The sequence below is a fragment of the Elephantulus edwardii genome, unplaced genomic scaffold, assembly GCF_000299155.1.
Source record: "Elephantulus edwardii isolate Elephantulus edwardi_28Jun2011 unplaced genomic scaffold, EleEdw1.0 scaffold00125, whole genome shotgun sequence".
Lineage (NCBI taxonomy): Eukaryota > Metazoa > Chordata > Mammalia > Macroscelidea > Macroscelididae > Elephantulus > Elephantulus edwardii.
The window spans coordinates 791,690-809,247 of record NW_006399875.1 but is presented as its reverse complement, the minus strand read 5'-3'; positions in this window follow the sequence as shown (position 1 = coordinate 809,247).

Genomic DNA, 17,558 nt, shown 5'->3' with positions numbered 1-17,558 from the left:
ATGTGACATCACAAGAGAACCATATATAATTAAATCAATAATATCAGAATAATATGACAAGGATACTCTGATAAATTATAAAACCTTGAAGAAATGGACAAATTCTTTGAAACTCATGCCCTAGTCATATTGATAAGGAGACATATAGAACACTTGAATAGATTCATCACAAAAGAAGAAAATTAACAGGTCATAAAAAGACTTCCCTATAAGAAAAGTCCTGGACCAGACAGCTTCACAACTGAATTCTACCAAACATTCAGAGAGGATGTATTACCAATTTTACTTAAAGAGTTAAAAAAAAAAGTAGAAAAAGGAACCTGCTCAGAGTCGTTCTATGAAGCAAGCATAACCCTAATACCAAAACAATCCAAAAATATTATCAAGAATGAAAGCTACAGACCAATAACTCTAATGAATGCAGATGTAAAAGTATTTATCAAAACCCTAAACAATAGAATTCAAAATCACATACAAAAATTCATCATCTGGATTTAGAAGAAGATATCATACTAGAGACATTATTGTCAATGTCAGATGGATCTTGTCAGAAAGCAAAGAATAGCAGAAGAATGTCTGTGCTTCATTGATTATTCAAAGGCATTTGACTGCGTGAATCACAACAAATTATGGTTAACCTTGAGGAACATGGGAATCTCAGAACACTTGATTGTGATTATGCAAAACCTATACGTAACCCAGGAGCCATCCTCAGAACAGAGCAGGGAAAAACTGCATGGTTCTAAATCAAGAAAGGAATGTGTCAGGAATCCATCCTGTCTCCATATATTTTCAATCTATATATGCGGAACAGACTATTCAGAAAGTAGGCCTATATGAAGAGGAATATGGTATCAATATTGGAGGAAGACTCATCAACAACCTACATTATGCAGATGACACAACCTTGCGTGCTGAGACTGAAGAAGACCTGAAGCGCTTGCTGCAGAAAGTCAAGGACTGTAGTTTTCAATATGGATTGAAACTCAACATTGATAAGACAAATATTCTCACTACTGGGACAACTGGCTGCATTGTGATAGATAACAATTACAGCTTGGCTCCACACCAACACTCTTAACACCAGCAGTCAGAAAATCAAAAGACGAATTACATTGGGAAAACATACTCTCAGAAACCTTTCCTGAGTACTGAAAAGCAACAGTGTCATTCTAGAGACTAAGGTCTTCCTGATTCAGGCTGTAATCTTCCCAATTGCTTTTTATGCTTCAGAGAGCTGGACAATAATTAAAGAAGACAGAAGACGAATCAATGTCTTTGACTTGTGGCGCTAGAGAAGTGCTTTGAACATACCATGGACTGCCAAGAAAACCAATAGAAACCAAGTTTCTCCTTGTAGGCTAGGATTTTGAAGCTTGGCCTCACATAATTTGGGCACATGGTTAGGAGGGACTAGTTCTTAGAGATGAAGAATTTGCTCAGAAATGTGGAGGTAGAGTGCAGGAGAGGAAGATCCCACATGAGATAGATTGATACAGTAATTGGGGCAATGAGGATTGGTGTGTCTGAATTCATGAGACTCGCTCAGTACACGGCAGGGCAGGATTCAGAGTTGCTGCACATAGGATCACTATGGTGACTCGACGGCACATAACAACAACAGCAATGCAAGAATGTTGCAACATTAGAAAAACAATCAACATAATCTACCATATAAACAAAGCAAATGACAAGGACCATATGATCTTAGCAATTACTGGGGAAATGAGAATTGAAAATAAAATGAGCTAAGTCTACAAAACCTTGGATACAATTAAAAAGGATAGTACTAAGTGGTGACAGGATTTAAAAGTCTCATACATTACTACTGGAAAGCGGGAATTATATGACTTTAAAAATAATTTCATATTTTCTTAAAAATTTAAACGTAATATTATGGCTGACTCTGAGAAGAACGGGAATCCCAGAACACTTGATCATGCTAATGCGAAACCTATACTTGGACCAGGAGGCAGTCGTCAGAACAGAGCAAGGGAATACTGCATGGTTCAAAATTGGGAAGGGTGTACGCCAGGGATGCATCCTATCTCCATACCTTTTCAACCTACATGCAGAACAGATTACCCGGGAGGCTGGGCTCTATGAGGAGAAATGTGGGATCAAGCTTGGTGGACGATTTATCAACAATCTGCGTTATGCAGATGACACAACCTTGCTTGCTGAAACTGAAGAGGACCTGAAGCACCTGCTGCAGAGGATCAAGGACTGCAGCCTCCAATATGGATTGAGGCTCAATGTCAAGAAGACAAAGATTCTCACCACTGGACCAATTGGCAGCATCAGGATGGATGGTGAAGAGATTGAGATTGTTCACAGCTTTAGTTTGCTTGGCTCCACAGTCAACACTCTTGGCACCAGTAGCCAGGAAATTAAAAGGCGTATTGCCATGCAAAAGTCTGCTGTTAGGGACCTCTCCAAAGTACTGAAGAGCAATGGTGTCTCTCTGGAGACTAAGGTGCATTTGATACAGGCCATGGTCTTCGCAATCACTTGTGATGCATCAGAGAGTTGGACAATGAACCAAGGAGGATAGAAGGAGAATTGATGCCTTTGAGCTGTGGTGCTGGAGAAGAGTATTGAGGGTACCATAGACTGCTAGGAAAACAAACAGCTTCATCCTGGAAAGGGTTAAACCGGGTGGCTCCTTGGAGGCAAGGATTCTGAGGCTCCGTCTAACATACTTTGGACATGTTGTGAGGAGAGACTGGTCCTTAGAGAGGGACATCATTCTTAGTAGAGTGGAGGGACAGCGCAGGAGGGGAAGGCCCTCTGTGAGGTGGATTGATTCATGACTGGGGTAATGGTGATGGGAATATCAGAGACAGTGCAACTGGCACAGGACAGAGCAGAGTTTAGGGCTGTTGTACATAGGGTTGCTATGAATCTCAGGTGACTCGATGGCACATAACAACAACAACAACACACTTGAGCCCATTGCTAAAGTCACCACATCAATCCATCGCATTGAGAGTCTTACTGTCTTTCAGTGGCCTTACACAGTTCCAAGCATAATGTCCCTCTCCAAGGAAGAGCCTCTCCTAGCAACATGCCTAAAATATGTGAGAAGAAACTGCCATTCTTGCCTCCAGTAGCTCTGAAACTACACTTTTTTTCCAAGGCATATCTCTGTGTTCTATCACTTTTCCCAAGGCATTATGTGTTTTTTTGGTAGTCTGTGGGATATTCAGTGCTCTTTCTAACAACACAACTCAAACACATCAATTGACGTTGAGTCACTTCTAATAATGAAACTCTCCTTACGGTTTCCAAGACAATATATCCTTACAGAAGAAGACTGTCTAATCCTTATGCAGAAGAATAGGTGTTGGCCTAGAATTATTATCTTTTGTTAAGCAGTCCAATGTGTAATGTACTTCACCACAAGGGTTCTATTATGATACAACATAGAAATTCCTCTCCTAAGTAGAATTTACACAAAAGAAATAAAAGCATATGTCCACACCAAAATCTTAAGCAGCACTCTCTGAAATATTTCTTGTTTCTAGGTACACTTGAGTCAAATGTTTGAAGTGACAAGAATATATTTTATCATAACCATAATAGTAACTGCACAAGCATACATTAAAAATGTCCTGAATTCACCCATAAAATGAATTACTTCTATCCTCTTTAAATTATAATTGTGCCAACTTGATTTTAAATTTGAAAGTAAAACCAAAGCTTAGTTGGAGGTTGCTGTCCGGTCCAAATCAGATCATAAATGACTCTTCTTTGGATTTTATAAACAGTAAATCTCATGGGAGACATTTGCCTATGGCAGCTTTGGTGCATATCACTCCGCAGAAAGACCATCTGAGGAGTAGTAGTGAATCTTCTTAAGGACCACACTACCATATTGTGCTGTGTCTATGTGTGCGACTTTTACATTTATCAACTCAATTATGGTCTTATTGGTACTAATGTACAGTTGAACCTGGATTCCAATTGCCTGCTTTATTTTCCCCAAAATAACTTCATATTTTTTAGGGCATTAGTTTTTGTTAAGTTCTGTTGAGTCATAACAATCCTATGAAGAACAGACTTGAGTTCACTAGAGCTTATCTATGTGTGCATATGCACAATACCTCTGAAACCTGTCATATTCCAAACCATTCTCACTGTCTCCAACACACGTGGCCCTATCACCCCAGTCGCTATGGCAATCGATCTACTTCAGGGCCTTCCTCTCCTGCATTGTCCCCCTACCCTTGCAAGCCAGATGTCCTTCTCTTAGGAATGATCCCTCCTGGTAAAATGTCCAAAGTATGTGACATGGAGGGTCCAAATCCTAGCCTCCAGAGTGCAATTTGGTTTCACTCACTCTGGGACAGACTCGCTTGTTCTCTTGACAGTATGGTATGTTCAATACTCTTCTCCAACACCACAACTCAAAGGCATCAATTTTTCTTCTGTCAGCCTTAGTGATTGTGCAGCTCTCTGATGAATATCAAGTAATTAACAAGGCCATGGCCTGGATCAGATACACCTTATTCTTTAGACTGATATATTTGCAATTCAGCACTTTGGAGAGGTCCCTAACAGTAGACTTCCCTAGTCCAGTTCGTCTTTTGATTTCCTGACTGCTGGTTCCAAGAGTGCATTGGTTATGGACTTGAGCAAGCTGAAACTGTTAACAATCCCAATCGCTTCTCCAACTTTGTCTTCCGTGCCTGTCTTTTTCAGTTTTGTTATCTCTACCTACAATCTGTTGTTGTTCACTGTCAAATCAAAACTGACTCATAGCGGACCCTCCAGCAGTTTTCAGAGGTAGTAAATCACACAGGAGGAAAATTTTCTCTCTTCTTCCCAAAGAGCACCTGGTGGATTTGAACCACAGGCCTTTGAATTAGCAGTGCAACTCTCTATCACTGAACCACCAGAACCCCAGAATATTTTATCTCCCTCAAATCCACTATTTTGTTACTACCAAAATTTATAATTCCAGGTTCATTACAATGTCTCCAGCACCATACACATTTCACCTGCACCCGGATCCCATGTTAAACTTCAGTCCATACTGTCTCTTCCTTTGTTACACATTGTGCATATGGGTGTGTAATTCAATCTGAGAAATCAGGCACTATTCCTAACTGACCTCTGTAACCTTCTTGAGTGCCTATCACAGTGCTTTATTAAAAGCATAATATCAATAAACATTTATGGAATTTTTTTTAAAAAGTAGATTGGCCCCTCAGGCCCGTGGTTCTGTGGTCTGCTGGTGTGTTTGGAATGAACATTCTTCTAAGTGGTACAGCACTGGTCTGTCAATTTGCTGTACTCTAGTAACTTGGGGTCACTGTGCTGCTGAGCACTGTACCACTGGTGTGTCAAATGTCATAATGGCTACCCATAGTTGACAGTGTTTAGTGGAAATCTCAGGTTAAGATAGGCTTAGAAGCAGGAGTGGCATCCACGTCCCAAACAATATGTCTCTGGAAATTCTATGAATGTATAGAAAAGACAATAGTTATAAAATAGGGTTCAGGTCTTTTGTTCATAGGGTCACTATGAGTCATGCTTAACTCAATGGCACTTCCCAACAACAACATAGTCCTTTCAATGTGCAAAAGAAGATTTGAAAACACGAAGCAGATTAAAAATAGAAAAATATATTTCAATGAAGTGATCACATCTGCTCATGATAACACTATGTATGCTCCTGATTCTTGAGAATGAGGATGCAGTGCTTCCTTGTTCAAATCCTTCCTCCTGGAGAGCAACCTCTCCTTTCTAGTCATAGACAAAACTTTAATCAAGGTAGAAAGAACACTTTACTTCATGCATTCCTAAGACATTTTAAAGAACATGCTACTTGATTCTACTTTTGAAGCTTATGAAGTCATTTTCATGCTAGCTTTAGATGAAGACTGCATGCTTCCTTACAGATGTCTTTCCAGAAAATCAACAAGCACACTGTCATTAAACTATGAGGAGCCTAGTAAGCTTGTTCTATCAAGCCAACAATAACGTCAAAAGGAAGTGCTATATTGTGGTTTGTAAACAGCATGCAGAAAATAAAATATTTTTAACTAATTTTTGATAGACTTTGTTATCATTGTTAAAAAGAAATCTAACTCTATTAACTTTTTAATTAACCTCCTCCACTATTTGTTCTAATTTGTTCACTGTCTCTGAAATACAGAAACAAAACAATGAGTTGCTAATCATAATGCCATTTTTGTGAAAATTAGTATATAAAACTACAGGTGACCACTGGGTTCTCAAAATTTTCTCTTGGTGTGATGCAGGCAAATATTTATATTCTGATAATGTCCTAAAAACTTAAAATATTACTAAAATGATATATTCTACTTTCAAAGTTTATATCAAATGTATGATCATTGTCTGTGTTAATAAAATAACATCCTTAAGCAATTCTAATTTTATTCTTCATTGTATGAAACTGAGTGAAGAGTCTCTGACAGTGAACACAGATATTTACAAGATGTTCCACCAAGTTTTATTTTAAACTCATTTGGCACAATTACAAATAATAAGTGCATCTAACCCCCAACAAGGAGCCTTAGTGATGTGATGTATAACTGAACATATTGTTAACTTAAAGGTCAGCAATTGAAATCCACCAACTTTCCTGTGGGAGAATGCCCTTATTCACAAAGAGTTACAGCTTCAGACTCCAATGAAGAGATGCTAACTCACCCACAAGCAGTAAGGAGTGGTGAGAACCCCATCATTGCTCTTGCTGCCAATGGAAATAATAGTCAAGAATTCAAACAACTTAGTATATTGAGCAAATCTGTTGCCAAGGACCTCTTTAAGGTGCTAAAGAGCAAAGATATCACTTTGAGGACTAGGGTGCTTGGCTTAAGTCATAATATTTTCACCTGCCTCATGTAAGTGTGAATATTAGAAATGAACATGAATGATGGAGAATTGATGCATTTAAATTGTAGTGAAGCAAAGAGTCTGTATATTGGTATCTATGTTGGATGTATCATAGATAGTCGAAGCACAACCAAGTCTCTCTTGGAGGAACTGTAGTGAAGGTGTTTCTTAGAGGCATATTTTGGGCATGTCAAGAAAGTGCCCATTCTTGGAGAAAGCCATCATTCTTAGTTAAGCAGGAGGCCACAGAAAAAGAGAAATGCAGTTGTCGAGATACATTGGCACAATGGTGACAGCAATACATTTAAACACAGCAGGGATTTTGAGAATGGGGCAGGTTTGGAAAGTATTTCACTCTGCTGTATCTGAGGTCTCCATGAGCTGGAGTAAATTCAGTGGTACCTATCAATCACAGTTGCAGATTGCCAGAATCCAAATGCCCTAAAACCCAATAAACAATCACAGCAAATCAAACTAAACCAAAAATCAGAGGGCTATAGTCTTCTTTTTTTTTTTCAGTGCCACTTGGTGTTGAGAAGAAATCTCATAGAAATCTTATTCAGGAAATGCTGTACATATTTGGTGGAATCTTAAGAAATGAGCATAAAACTGTAGAAAATCTTTCTTTTCAACCTGCTTTTGCTCTATATGATTGAAAAAACCATTAAAGTTGAGTAAATTTTTAAATCTGGGAAATATTGCTATTTTGGGCAGGAGAAACAAGCAGCCTACAATCTCCATGCTCTGTATGTAAATGGACAGAGTGCATGGTGGAGTGCTGGGCACAGGCTATGCATTCATCACTGGGGGCCCTATGTGAGGCACCTGCCATTGTCGGTGCTCCTTCTGAAGGTCATAAACAACAGGAACACATTCCAGAAAGCAATATTCTGCCTGCACCCTAATGGAACAGAAAAGTGCCCTCCCCAAAGTGATACCCCATAAAAATCATTTCTAATTGTTTTAAGTAATATTTAGATCAATTCATTGTAATCTTATTTACTTTCATGTTTGTGTCTGAATTGGATTACTTTCATGTTGGTTTAAACTCCTTTGCTTTTTAAAATGTCTCTTTCAAAGTCTAATTGAGCACAGTTAAAATAATCAATGGTTTCTGGGGTCTGCATATCTGTAAACACAAAGTCAGAGAAGCAAGGACTCTCTGCTCCCTCCTTGGGGAAATCTTCAACACACTTGACTTTGGTGCTGATGCTGATGGCACTTACCAGAAGCCTACTTCTTGCAGCCACACTACACAAGCAGGTAAGAGACAAAAAATGCAATAAAACTTGTGGTAAAGGTAAGCCATAATAAACTCATGTTACTTAGTCAGTTTTAACACTGCAACCTTACAGGACAGAGTAGAACTGCCACAAAGCTTTCCCAAGGTTGTAAACTTTCATGGAGCCAAAGTGGCTCATGTTTCCTCATCAGCACTCTCTCTCTCTCTCTCTCTCTCTCTCTCTCTCTCTCTCTCTCTCACACACACACACACACACACAGAGAGAGAGAAAGAGACCTTTGCAGTATATGGTGACTGCAAAGATGCTTCTCAGTCAACAGTCAAGTGTCACACGAGTTCTTTTCTGTTAAAGGACATCCAATATTTTGAAATGTCTGGTAGTATTCTAAACTATGTCAGTGTGGAGACTAAGGTGCACCTGACTCAGGCCACAGTCTTTGCAATGACTTGCTATGAATCAGAAAGCTAGACAATGACTAGAGATGATAGAAAGAGAATTCATGCCTTTGGTCACCAAAGCTGTAAAGTAGATTTTGAGGTCAGGGAATATTATGCCTCCATTGAATGTTAGGAGAATAATCAGGTTCATCCTAGAGAGGGTGAGACCTGGCTGTTTTTTGGAAGGCAAGGTTTCTGAAGCTTCATCTGACATACTTGGAACATGTTGCAAGGAGCAACTAGTCCTTGGAGAGAGACATCATACTTGGAGGGTGGAAGGACAGCACAAGAGAGGAAGACCCTTGAGAGATTGATCTATTCAGTGACTGGAGTAATGGGGGAGATGTGTCAGAGACAATAAGATTGGTACAGGATAGGGTGGGGTTTAGGGCTGTTGTACATAGGGTTGCTATGAGTTGCAAGCAACTCTGTGGCACTTAACAGCAACAACAGTAGTATTCTGAGAATAAAATTCTAGAGGTTTGTGAATATTTGAATGATTTAAGCCTCCCTTTTCACCTACTTTTTGCCTTCAGAGTGTTTCTATTTTCTCTAAAGATAGTAGTAATTTATATACTATTGTCTCACATGATCATACTATAAATGAAGAAGTGCTGTAGGTTCAACATGGAGTAGAAGTTAATGAAATAAGGACCTTCTTAGATCACTATACATTCATTTTCCAAATTATTTTCCATTTAAAAATCAAAAGTATTTCCATGTTACAACTGAACAAAACGTAAATCTCTGATAGATGACTATCATGTGTTGCTATTGAGTGTTATTGAGTCAGCAGCGACTCATAGCTGACCCTCCAACGGGTTTTCAGAGGCAGTTAATCACACAGGAGGAGATTGCAGGAGGAGATTGCCCATCCTTCTCCCATGGAACAGCTGGTGGATTTGAACTTCATGCCTTCCAGACTGCAGTGCAGCTTCTTACCACAAGGCCTCCAGAGCTCTCTCATTATGTAATGTTGTTGTTGTTGTTGTTTAGTGCCGTCGAGTCATAGACGACTCATAGCGACCCTATGAACGAATGGCCTGAGCACTGTTCGTACATAGAGTTTCTGGAGGCAAGCCATTTCAGAAGTGGATGCCGCTCCTGCTTCCAGCATTATGTAATAGCACAAAGAAAATATTGGTTTTTTTAAATATCTTTTTTTTTAAAAAAAACTGAATTCTATTGGAGAGATGAGTAGATATATACAATATTTAAAAAAAAAAACCAAACCATTAAAAACACCCAATTTACCTCAAACTCATTATCATTCAGTCAGAAAAAAATCATGGCTGACCTTTGAGCCAGTATTCAGGAGCTGTGAATCACATAGAAAGAAAATGCCTCTCTTCTGTGGAGAAGCTCAACTCCTCACCAACGAGAACTCTAGAGCTCCTTGTCTCAGGTCTGAGTGACCGGAAATGGCCTGATTAGCACCTTTTGAATCAGATCATCATACAGGTTACTATGCTGGAAATAAAACATGGCGGAAGAATAACTTAACATTCTCCATCAGAAAGAACATTTCAAATGATGTCCTGAAGCGGAATGTAGTCAGTGACAGAAAAATATCCATATGCTCACAAGGAATATCCATCAGTAAAATAGTGTTAAGAATGGTTCCCAGCCATTAATGACAAAGATAAGGAATTGAAATATCACATAGAAAAACAGGATACACGGATAATTATTAATTAATAATTATTAGATACATGGATAATTATTAATGAATGGAATGAGAACCATGGCAAGGAAAGGGCTTGGGATTTAGAAAAGATAAGCTTAATGATAGAAAAAACATTGTGGAATTCCTTGAATTAATGTAAATTCAATGCCCAAGTCAATAACATAGAGTGACTATACATATGGAGAATGTTGCACTATCACAACAAATAAGATCTGTCAGCATGCAAAGTCAGCTATGGACAAACTCATAATTGTATGTAAAAACTTTGGAAGACCGATACCTGGTCAACCCACTTGAAAGAGTTCCATATCTATGCTCTTTCTGAATATTGGTGAATCAGCACATAAATTATAAAACATAAATTGTTGTTGTTCTTGTTCTTACGTGCCATCAAGTCGGTTTTTTGTGACTCATAGTGACCCTATGTACAAGAAAGAGCCCTAAATGCCATTCTATCCTGTTCCAAACTTGCTGTCTCAAACACATTCATTCCCACCACTCCACTCACAGAATCGATCCATCTCATTGAGGGTCTTCCTCTCCTCCACTCTCCCGAACATGATGTCCCACTCCAAGGACCAGTCCCTCCTTGCAACAAGCCCATAACAATATTATTATGTAACAGTATATATAAATTACATAACAGTATACATAAATTACAGAGCCGTATCATTAAGTAAACTCTTGCTGAAGATAATTTTTAAATGACCAGAGTAGTATATTGACCACTTCAAACTGGGTTCAGAAGAAGCCAGGGAACGAGAGATACCACTGTTGACATCAGCTAGAACATGGCTGGAAGCAGACAACCCTAGAAAAATGGTATTTTCTAGAAAAATGGTTGCTGCTCTTGTTAGAAGCTAGTGAGTTAACTATAGCTCACAGTAACCCAAAGAAAAACCGATTGAATACTTGCCTTACCCTGAGCCATATTTGCAATCTCTATCATGCAAAAACAACATTCCCATTGTATGTGAGATGAAGTTTTGCCTTTCTTGCCTCTATGAAGCATGCTGTCCCACTGTCTCCAGGACAGAAAGATGTTTACTGGAACTTTATTGACTATGTGAAGGGGTTTGACTATGAAATTACAGATCACATTGCTAAAAACATTTGACTTGGACAAAACCCATATTCCATCTTGATATCACTTTGTGTATCCCCTTTCCTGAGGATACTGGGCACTATGGAGCAACATCCATCAGTCCTAAACATTCACTCCTGCTGCTTCCCTTGTTAAGAGTTGCTGACTTTGCAGATCACTTTTCAGAAATTTTCCTTGGCTGAGGGAGAGTCTTGATCTGAGAGGCAGCTTGCCTTCCATGACAGGTTCCTTCATGATATGATGCAAGTTCAAGAAGAAACTTGGTTTCACCCTATACAAGACAAACCTATTTGTTTTCTTGGAGGTCCATGGTATGTTCAAGACTCTTGTCCAACACCACAACTCAAAGGCATTAATCTTTCTGTCATCCTTAGGCATTGGCAAGCTCTTTGATGCATAGCTAGAAAGTACAAAAACAAAGGCCTTGACCAGACACACCTTAATCTCTGGACTGACATAGTTTCTTTTAAGTTCTCAGAAAGGCCCTGACAGCAGGTTTGCCTAATGCAATTCATCTTTTGATTTCCTGACTGCTGGTTCCAGAATGTTTATTGTGAATCAGAGCAAGCTCTAACTGTTAACCTCAATCTCTTCTCCATGCATCATGGTGCTTACAATTGCCCCAGTGGTGAGAATCTTTGCCTTCTTGATGCTGAGCTTCAATCCATATTGAAGACTACAGTCCTTGGCCTTCTGCAGTAAGCACTTCAGGGGTTCTCATCTGGTGGAAGAACATAGAGCTGATCATAACCATGAAGCATAAGTGGAGGGAGATAAGTCTGAACAAAAATGCATGACAATTTGTGTGGTTGTTATTGTTTTTAGGTGTCGTCGAGTCAAATAGTATTCATCGTGACCCTATGAACAGCAGATCTGAACCCTGTTCTACCCTGTGCCATCCTTACACTTCCTGACACACAGAGCCCATTGTGTCAGTCACCATGTCATTCCACCTAGCCAAGGGTCCTTTTCCAACTCTTCACCCTTCCCAGAATAATAAATTTCTCCAAGAATAGGCCCTCCTAGAAATGTGCCCAAAATATGTGAGGTGAAGCCTCATCAATCTTGTATCCAAAGAACATTCTGGCTGTTCTGTCTCCAAGATACACATGTTTGTTCTTCTGGATGCCAATGGGCTGCACAGTGCTCTTCTCCAACACCACAGCTCAAGGGCATCAGTTCTTCTGTCGTCTTTATTCATTGTCCAGCTATCAGATTCACTGTCCAGCAAGTGATCAGAAAGGCGATGGCCTGAATCAGATACATCTGAGTCCTCAAACTGACATCACTACTCCTCAATAGGTTGTAGAGATCTCTAAGTGCAGAATGTCCCTGTGCAATATGTCTCCTTATTTCTTGACAACTAACTGGTACCAAGAGTATTTTCTGTCAAGGTCTTCAATGCAGCTTCTACTTTTTATTTCATTACCATTGGCATGTTTATATGATATTTCCTGAAATTTTTTGCTGTCAATAAATTCTTTCTGGTACAGTGATTCTGTGTATTCCCTCTATCTTCTGTTGACATTGTGTCATTCAATATATTGTCCATAGTGTCTTTTAATATTGTGACTTGAGTCTTAAATTTGTTTTTCAGTTCTCCGAGATTGAGAAATGAAGACTGAATTATTCCCTTTTTATTCTCCTATTCCATCACTCTATGAATAAATCATTGTGAATACAAAATTCAATCACTCTATTTCCAGCCTTATTTTTATTACCAAGCCTACATTTTCTAACTACTATGCCTTCTTCACTGTTTCTCACTTTTGCATTCCAGTCACTAATTATCATTATCATATCTTGATTGCATGTTCAGTCAATTTCAAACTGTAAGATTTGGTAACAATCCTCAATCTCTTCCTATTTTGGCTCAAGATATATAGGAGCATGTATTTGACTAATTGTCATGTTAATGAGTCTTTCTTGTATGCATATTGGTATTATGCTTTTACTCACAACATTGTGTTTCAGGTTAGAACTTGAAATTGACTTTTTGACCATGAATGTAACACCAGTCTTTTTCTGTTTTTAATTCCTAGTGTAGTATTCCATGATTGATTATTTGATTCAAAGTGGTCAATCTCACTAATGCCTAGTATATTGAGGTTCATACATTTCATCTCATTTTTAACAATTTCCAGTTTTTCAACATACAAGCTATACATTCCATGTTCCAATTATTAAATGGGGTGTGCAGTAAGAAGGGTTTATTGTCCAAAATAGCCTTCCTAGTCATTGAGTTTGACTTTGCCACATAGATACACAAGACCATACATTTGGGGTGTGATGGTCAATTCTCAAGGGGATTGACAGGATTTGTCAATAAATTGAGTGGCTTCAGCAGCAGAGAGTGGGAATACCATCACCAAAGAGACAGACATGCGTGTCCTTCAGGAACAAAGATTCCTGTGTTATGCTGACCAGATCCTACAAGACCAATATCTGTAGCAAAGAACCAGAGACTCAGCATGAAACTGAGCTGACCTTGAAACTGCTACCTCACAGAACCAGAGCAAGGATCCTTCACCTCCATTTACTGGACACTAGGGTGAGATGTCATAACTGGCTGGACTAAGAGGTTTGTAAAACTTGTCTAAGGCAACAAAGCTGAGGCCCCTGGAAACACATGTCAGCAGATATCCTGAGTGATTATATTATACAAACAACCTAAATTATACCCTTTTGACTTCCCTAAGATGCAGTCCTAGATACACTCTCCAGTATCTGCCAGGAAATTTGGAGGACAGCTGCCTAGCAGAAGAATTAAAGGATGTTCATATTTCTCCCTTTTCTCAAGAAAGGTTATCTATATGAGTGTGGAAACTATTAAACAATATCATTAATACCATATGCAAGCAAAAAACTGCTGAAGGTCAGTCAAAGATGGCCAGAACTGGGCATAGATATGGAACTGCCAGAAGATCAAGAAGGATTTAGAAGCAGCCATGGCACCAGGGTTAGCATTGTTGTTGCCAGATGGATGATGGCTGGGAGTAAAGGATACCAGAAGAATGTTTACGTTTTATTGACTATGCAATGACATTTGACTATGTGGATCATGACAAGTTACGTCTAATATTGAGAAGAATGGGAATATCAGAGTTTTAACTGAATTCATGGCCAAGAGACTGTTGTGTGAACAGAGCAAGGGAACACTACTTGACTTAAAATTAGGAAAGGAGTTCATTAGGGTTATTATCTGTCTCCATAACTACATCACATGTTGTTGTTGATGCTGTTTCCATCTTTGTTGTTGTTATGTGCCATGGAGTTGTTTGCAACTCATAGCAAACCTATGTGCAGTAGCTTTGAACCCTGCCCTATCCTGAGCCAATCTCACTGACTCCATCACACCTACCCTCATTACCACAATTACTGTGTAATTCATCTCATCCAGGGTCTTCATCTCCTGCTCTACCCTTCCAAGCATTATGTTCCTTTTCCAATTTACTGAGAAAAGTATTAGAGAAGCTTGACTTTAAAAAAAAAAAGACAACACATGGCATCAAGATCATGGATGATTTATAGTTAACTTGTATTATGAAGATGACAAAACCTTGCTTGCTGAAAGTGAGGAATAGCTGAAGGACTTGTTGTAGAAGATCAAAACATGTAGCCTTAAATATGGATTCCATCTCAATGTCAAGAAAACAAAAATTCTTACCATTAGACTGATAGCAAACATGATAGATGGAGAAATTATTGAAACTGTCAACAACATCACTCTACTTGAATCCACAATCAGCTCTCTTGATACCAGCAGTCAGGAAGTCAGGAAATATATTGCACTGGGAAAGTCTAAGTTAGGGATTTCTCCAAATAATAGAGGCATAATGATGTCAGTTTGAGGACTAAGGTGTGTTTGATATAGGCATAGTCTTTGTATGCAGCTGAGGTCTGGATAATTAATAAAGATGAAAGAAGAATTAATGCCTTTGAGCTGTGGTATTGGAGAAGAGCACTGAACATCTCATGGCCTGTCAAAAGAACAAAGAAACAAGTCTTGGAGAGAGTGCAGCCAGAGTGCTTTTTGAAGGGAAAGATAATAAAGCTTCACTTCACATACTTCAGCTTTGCTGCTAAGAGGGACTATTCCTAGAAGGTGAACATGATGTTTGGAAAGCAGAAGTTCAGTGAAAGAGAGAAATACTGTGAGCCAGGTGGATTTGCACAGTGACCGCTACAATGGGCTCTAGTGTGTCATAAAGTGTGAGGATGACACTGGTTAGGATAGAATTCTGATTTATTGTTCATAGGCATGCTATGCATCATACTTGACTTGACGGTGACCTAGATACAAGGAGCTGCACTGCGATCGATAAGACACATGGTTTGAGTCCACCAATTGCTCCCCTGTGATTAACTGCCTCTGAAAACCTGTTGGAGGTTCAGTTACAGGTCAGTTACAACTCTATGGAGTACAACAAAATGAACTGTAAATCTCATAATTATGAGTGTGGTTGTGTGCTCTGTGAGTTATTGCAATGGATTTTGGACGCAGTAGAGCAGTAAGGTTGATGTTGGGATGAATAAAAAGAAGTGTAGGACTGTGAAATACATGTCTCACCTCATGGGAATTGGTTTGGTGAAGTGGATGATGATAATGAGGGCTGATTCTCCCTGTGGAGTTAGCAGAGATCAGACTGAGCCATCCTCGGGTTGCCATTGTACAGTGTGAAAAACAAGCAGAATGTCTGTGGACGGTGAGTGAGGGAAAACAGTCACAGTGAGATTTACAGAGAATGCCAAGATTGAGTTTATTTCTAATGATAAGTGAAAAAGAAGAAAAACCTCAACCAGAGCTGAATTCACACAGAGACTGTAGCAACAGAATACTCCATGGTAGAGATTGTGTGGATGGAGCAGAACAGGGCAAGGTTCATATCTGTTTGCAAGTTGCTAAGTGCAATAGTCAACTGGACAGCATCTAATAACAAGAACCAAGCGAGATCTCCTGCCATTCCCCCAAGGAAAGGCATGTTTTTTTTTTTCTTTTTCGTACTAAAACCATGTATTTGGTATTTGATGTTTTAATTATGTCTAGGGAAACGAAGAAGAAGCCATTCAACTCTTCTAGGTAAATCACTTTGCATAGAGAGAGCAATTTAATGTTATAAAGTCATTCAGTGACACACTATGTCTACAATCAGACCCATTTAAAGCACATCATTTAGATTTTAAATGAAGATAGTAAAATCTCAATGCCAGTATAGCTCTTACTCAATGCCAGTATAGTTCTTACAGTGCACAGAGGAATAGAGATGGGAGAGGAGAAGGAGCAGTCATCAAGTACCTCTAGTCTAAATCTTTATTCCCACCACTTGTCACTACTCTTGGACTGATAGTCCCCCTGGCATCCAGGGCAGGGCAATCGGTGATAATTGTGCTTAGCCCACCCTAGTCAGTCACCAATACAAGTTATGACTTATCGAGGTGAGGTAGCCTTGGATTTGCCTCGAGCTGGTCATTAAGGGCTGCTAATGATAGCTTTCCTGAGGAAACTGGAAATAACAGGATGTGATTTCGCATAAATGTGATGTGTCAGAAGCTGTCCCCCCAAAATGTCATTGTTGAGGAGCAATAAGTGGCTTCTCACAGGAGATATTGCCCTATTTTCCAATGAGTGGGAAATAGTGCTCATGCCAGAACGAATCTCTCCCACTGCCATTTCTGATCAACAGTACTTCAGGGAGAAGACAGCGAGTGCCAGACTCCGGATTTTGGCTGATGCCACATGATTAAGCTATAATGTTCCCACTCACTGTTGCCCAAGATGGATGTCAAGACAAAGAGGTGTTCAATTAAGAACTTGGTTCCTTTGCATGGGACCTCAGATTCAATTAGCAAGCAGACAGGCATGGGGAGATGAGAAATAAGACAGGAGGAAGAGTGTTTTGAAGCATATCACTGAGTCTTTGGCTGGCCATACTTTCATCAGGCTAAAAACTCACACAAGCTTTATTTTAGAAGAGTTAGAGGGGGAAAAACCCCTCAAAAACTATTACCTTGCAATTATATCATATGCATAAGTGTCACTTCAACATGTTGCAAAAACAATGAGATGTTCTTAAACTGTGAACTATAGAAAGTTCAGACAGGCATAAGTGAGGAGGGATTTCAGTGGTTGCCCTATATTTGTCAGAGTTGTTAAGATAAGAGATACAAATTCAAGGAGGTCTCAGTCTCTCTCTCTCTCTCTCTCTCTCTCTCTCTCT